At 37.9% G+C, this 5620-nt stretch overlaps 1 non-coding gene across 1 annotated transcript; it reads right to left on the bottom strand.

Moving 5' to 3' along the window:
• Positions 1-4946: 4946 nt before the first annotated feature.
• Positions 4947-5053, bottom strand: LOC111760438 (U6 spliceosomal RNA). The gene has a single exon (XR_002794124.2). It is a non-coding gene; the product is annotated as a U6 spliceosomal RNA (small nuclear RNA).
• Positions 5054-5620: the final 567 nt, after the last annotated feature.

Raw genomic sequence — 5620 nt, 5'->3', positions numbered from 1 at the left:
CCCAACCCCTTGTTGTTTTCCACTTGCTGTGTCTGTTCATCTCCCTTGTTTCTTTAGGAGGCACTGGTAGCCAAACCTGGGACCTCTGAAGTGGGAGGGAGGTGTCTATTTGCTTGAGCCACCTCCAATCCATGCTTTGTTGTGTCTCTTATTATGTTTTTCCTCCCTGCGTCTCTTGTTGCATCATCCTGTTGCATCGGTTCAGGAACCTCTGCTCCCTGCTTTGTTGTGTCTCTCATGATGTTTTTTTTTTTCTTCTTGTGTCTCATTGTGTCAGCTTGCCATACCTGCTCAACACTCCAGCTTATTATCTTCTTTAGGAGGCATGGGGATCTGAACCAGCAACTTCCCATGTTGTCGGTGGGAGCCCAGTCGCCTGAACCACATCCTCTTCTCTGCTGTTTTTCTGACAATGGATTGTGAAACCTTAAAACCTGCATACTTCTTATAGTGATGAGTATGCACATCTTGAAAAATTATTCTGTTTTCTTTTCTGATATAAGTAGATAGGATTGCCATTTATTTCCTATTTGGATACCTTGACATCCATCCACATGAAAATATGCAGGCCATTGGCTTATTATAATTTGACTATTTACATTACTTTTGACTGAATAATGGGGTATAAATAAAACTTTCATAGTATATATGAGGTGGATATTTGATACACAGAACTTTGATTTGTGGCGGGCTTTTTAGTGGTCAGGTGTAGAACCTATATATTTTAATATTTACTGTTTTAAATGAACAATGCTAGCATGAGGGGAATTGCACTGTCAGTACTCGGCTATTCTTAAACTAGTGTTACCCTAGTCATACAATTCAATGTTTGCTTTTTAAAAAATTAAGTAGCCATAGTAAGATGACTTAGGCTTGCATTTCAAGAGATCTATTCTTTACTTTCAATTGTCTATTAGGTCAATTCCTTTTACTAGATAGATGTTAATAAAAAACTAAATGAGCCTGAAAGAATTCTCAACCAAATCTTGTCTTGTCTCTTGTCTTGATTGGATTAATTCCAAATTCTAAATTGATTCAATCCACAATCACTCTAGTGGATAAAGAATTTGCCTTAATAAATTACTTTGCTCACTTACGACTTAGACTGTGTTGTTAAATCCCTAGACTGTAAGCTCCTCAAGGGGCAAGAACTACATTTTCTTCATGTTGAAAATTTTCTAAGGTGGTTGGCAACACTCTGTACACTGTGGAGTACTCAGTACCTTTTATTTGATGCTGCTGAGGAGACCTAAAAAATATCACCAAAAAACCCCACAAAAACCTACTATTAAAATTTAGCAGGTATGGGGAGCAGATGTAGCTCAAGTGATTGAGTACCTGCTTCCTACATTCGAGGTTCTGGGTTCAATCTCTGGTACCTCCTAAAAGCAAAACAAACAAAGATATTAGGGTACAGATGCAACTCAGGGTTGAGCACTGGCTTCCCACATCAGGGTCCCAGGTTCAATCCCCTGTTTCAGTACCTCAAAGCAAAAAAAAAGTAGCAGGGAGCAGATGTAACTCAAGTGGTTGAGCACCTGCTTCCCACGTACAAGGTCCTGGGTTTAATCCCTGGTACCTACTAAAAAAAAAAAAAAGTAATAAATTGAAAAAAAAAACAAAACTGCAAACACTAAATGACACAATGCATTTGATAAGAACTCAGTATATATATGAATATAAATAAATTCATAGAAATGGGTGCCTATGACTACACTGGCAGAGTAGAGGAAATAGGAGTGGGATTTTGAAATAACAGAAGGGAAGAAATAAACTACAATAAAATAAAAGCTCCTGCACAGACTAATGTAATGATGACAATGTGTTCTAGACTAACATGATAAATTCCCTGCTCTGCCCTAGAGGTCCAATTCAAGAAAATATTTTTTAAAAAAGGGGGAAAAAAGAGGAAAACTAGAAAAGCTTTAACTACTTTATATCCAATTTGGCATGGTTCAAGGGAAATGAACGGGGACTGGTCAGTGATACCAATTCTAGCTTCTGCTACTCGCTTCACCACTGCATGACCATGGGAAACCACCGCAGTTGGGCCTTCGAAAAATTAGTCAGAGATGATTTATTTTCTAAGATTGCTTCCAGCTCAAAAGTCAGACATTCAAATTGAAAAATTAATTATATAGTTTCCTTTTATTTAGTTGCTAACCTCAGCAAATTCAATCCTTCACCAATAAAAAAAGTAATTGAAGCACTTAAACTAACATAAAATTCTCAGAATATTTTTTAAAGAAGGAACAAAATTACAATCTAAATTATTTTTCAACAGCAATTCTACGTGCTACTTCCTTGGCACTATAAAAACAAGAACTGCTCATGGCTTAAAAACACTTGTTTTTTTAAGAATGGGAAAGTTTATCAACTTGAATCACATGGAACAAATTCTCATAGCTCACCTTTCCTCCTAGGGAATTCTTCTATTAGGAAATGATGCCATTACCAAAAAATACAGAGCACTTTTACAGCTGACATGAGACCCTTGTTTTCTGTTTTGATCTTGCTCTTCTCATGGTGTCTTGTGCACCTGAATTCCAGAGTCCTCTCTGCTTAAGGGTTGTTCATCTTTGTCTTCACTTTCTTCAGACCAGTTCATGTGTCTACATTTGGACCAATGTCCCTTCCTTTCTTCCTTCCTTCCTTGGACCAATGTCCGTCCCTTCCTTCCTTCCTTCCTTCCTTCCTTCCTTCCTTCCTTCCTTCCTTCCTTTCTTCCTTCCTTCCTTCCTCCCTCCCTCCCTCCTTCCTTCCTCTCTCTCTTTCTTTTTCTTTCTTTCTTTCTCTCTCTCTCTTTGTCTCTCTCTCTTTCTCTCTTTCTTTCTCTTTCTTTCTATCTCTCTGTTTCTCTCTCTCCTCTTTCTCTTTCTCAACTTTTTAATTGATGCTTATCATTCATACACAAACATACATAAACAATGTGTATAGTAAAATTTGTAAACTTACAAAGCAAACATTTCTATCACCATACTGGACTCCCATACATCTTTCCATCACCAACATCTTGCATTGTTGTGAAACATTTCTTACAAATTATGAAAAAGCATAGTCAAAATATTATTAACTATACCCCATATGTTACATTTGATGTATTTCCCCCAACGCACCCAATTACTAGTACCCTGTATTAGTATTACATGTTTGTTAATGTACATAAGAGAATGTTCTCATATTCTGCTAACCACAGTCCATCTCCCATATTGGATTCCCTGTGTTATACAGTCCTATGCTTTGTATAATCCATTTAAAGAGTACACACAATGGTTCTCATTTTCATCATAGAGTTCTGCTGTCACCACCTCTGTCAAATTTGGAATGTTTTCATTACTCCAAAGGGAAAAATTACCCCACTGATTGTTGTCCCTTGGGATTAAATTAGTATCTTCTTGCCACTGCTGCAAAATATTACAGTGTTACTGTTAACTATTGTCCACAATTTACATTATTTGTAATTTTCCTGTGTATCACCATATTCTTTTCTCTTTGTTTATTTTTAGGAGGTACTGGGGATTGAACTTGGGACTTTATGTGTGGGAAATAGGTGCTCGACCACTGAGCTACACCTGCTCCCCACCATATTCTTTTTTTTAAGTTATTTTATTGAACCACTCTTACATATCAGGAATAAATTCCACTTGGTCATGGTGTATAATTCTTATAATTCTATTCGTATGTATTTTGTTTAGAATTTTTGTGCCTATGTTCATTAGAGAGATTGATCTATCATTTTCTTGTGGTATCTTTATCTGGCTTTGGTTATTAGGGTGATATTGACTTCATAAAATGTTTTGGGTGATTTTCATTACTCTTTATTTTTTTGGAAGAGTTTTAACAGGATTGGTGGTCTGTGTCATGACAAAGTTCTCTCCTTTGGCAACTATGGAGCTCTTTCTCTTTTCTTGTGTATCTTCTGTGTGTGTCTGTTTCTATCAGCCCACCAAGGACGCAGGGGCTCAACCCCGAGTCACGCTCTACTGAGAGGTCAAATCAAAGCCCTAATCTTGATTTAATCAAGTAAACATAAAACCTTTGAATTTAACACAATCAAAGTGCATCACGTCCAGAGCAACAGACCAGTTTACAAGCATAATCAATATCTTTTTTTAAAATTCATAGATAATATAGGCATTTAGGGCTATAAATTTCCCTCTCAGGACTTCCTTTACTATATCCCATAAGTTTTGTAAGTTATGTTCTTGTTTTCTTTCATCTCAATATATTTGCTAATTTCACTTACAATTCCCACTGGAAAATAATAGACAGGAAAGGGGAAAATTCACAAATGTGTGGAGACTAAACAACACTGATTGTTTAACATTCTTTTTTATTATTATTAAATTGCATTTTTTATTAAAGGTACATAAATCACAAAAAAATATTACATTAAAAATATAAGAGTTTCTGGGAAGTGGATTTGGCCCAGTGGATACGGCATCTGCTTACCACATTGGAGGTCCACGGTTCAAACCCAGGGCCACCTGACCCATGTGATGAGCTGGCCCACATGTGGTGCTGATGTGTGCAAGGAGTGCCGTGCCATGGAGGGGTATCCCCCGTGTAGGGGAGCCCCATGTGCAAGGAGTGTGCCCCATAAGGAGAGCCGCCCAGCATGAAAAAAGTGCAGCCTGCCCAGGAATGGCGCCGCACACACGGAGAGCTGACACAGCAAGATGACGCAAGAAAAAGAGACACGGATTCCAGGTGTTGCTGACAAGAATACAAGCGGACACAGAAGAACATGCAATGAATGGACACAGAGAGCAGACAACTGGGGGGCGGGGAGTGGGGAAGGGGAGAGAAATAAATAAAAAATAAATCTTAAAAAAAAAAAATATGTATATATATATAAGAGGTTTCCACATACCCCACCCCCCACACTCTTCCCACATCAACAACCTCCCTCATTATTGTGGTATATTCATTGCATTTGGTGAGTAAAAAATACGGAACGCTTCACAAATTTGCCTGTCATCCTTGTGCAGGGGCCATGCTAATCTTCTCTATATCATTCCAATTTTAGTGTATGTGCTGCTAAAGCGAGCACTTGTTTAACACTCTTAAATAATCAGTGAGTGAAAGAGGAAAGAACTTTGATACTGTGGCCCTGGGAAGAGAGACAAGTCCTATGTCAATCCACAGGTCAGATCGGAAGAAGCTGTGCCCACAGAACCCTAAGAAGAAGAAGGAAGGTGAGACCAGGCAGAGACCTCCCACCATCTTGCTTCAACACATGGCGACTGACTTGGGTGAGAAATCATGGAGAAAGATAAGACTGTATAACCTGCTGATTTGGTATGCAATGTTCTGTATATGTCTGTTAGGTCCAATTTGTTTATCATGTTGTTTAATTTCTCTGTTTCCTTGTTGATCTTCTGTCTTCTTGTTCTATCTAATGATGTGAGTGATGTGTTGAAGTCTTCAACTATTACTATAGAGATGCCTATTTCTCCCTTCAATTTTGCTAGAGTTTGCCTCAAGCATTTTGGGGCACCCTGATTATGTGCATAGATATATATGACTGCTATTTCTTCCTGGTGGATTGCTCCTTTTATTAATATATAATGGCCTTCTGTATCTCATAAATTTTTTGCATTTAAAGTCTGTTTTGTCT

The sequence above is a fragment of the Dasypus novemcinctus genome, chromosome 5 (assembly GCF_030445035.2).
Source record: "Dasypus novemcinctus isolate mDasNov1 chromosome 5, mDasNov1.1.hap2, whole genome shotgun sequence".
In the NCBI taxonomy this organism is placed as follows: Eukaryota; Metazoa; Chordata; class Mammalia; order Cingulata; family Dasypodidae; genus Dasypus; species Dasypus novemcinctus.
The sequence above is the reverse complement of the archived record's forward strand: the minus strand, read 5'-3'. Positions and strand labels throughout refer to the sequence as shown.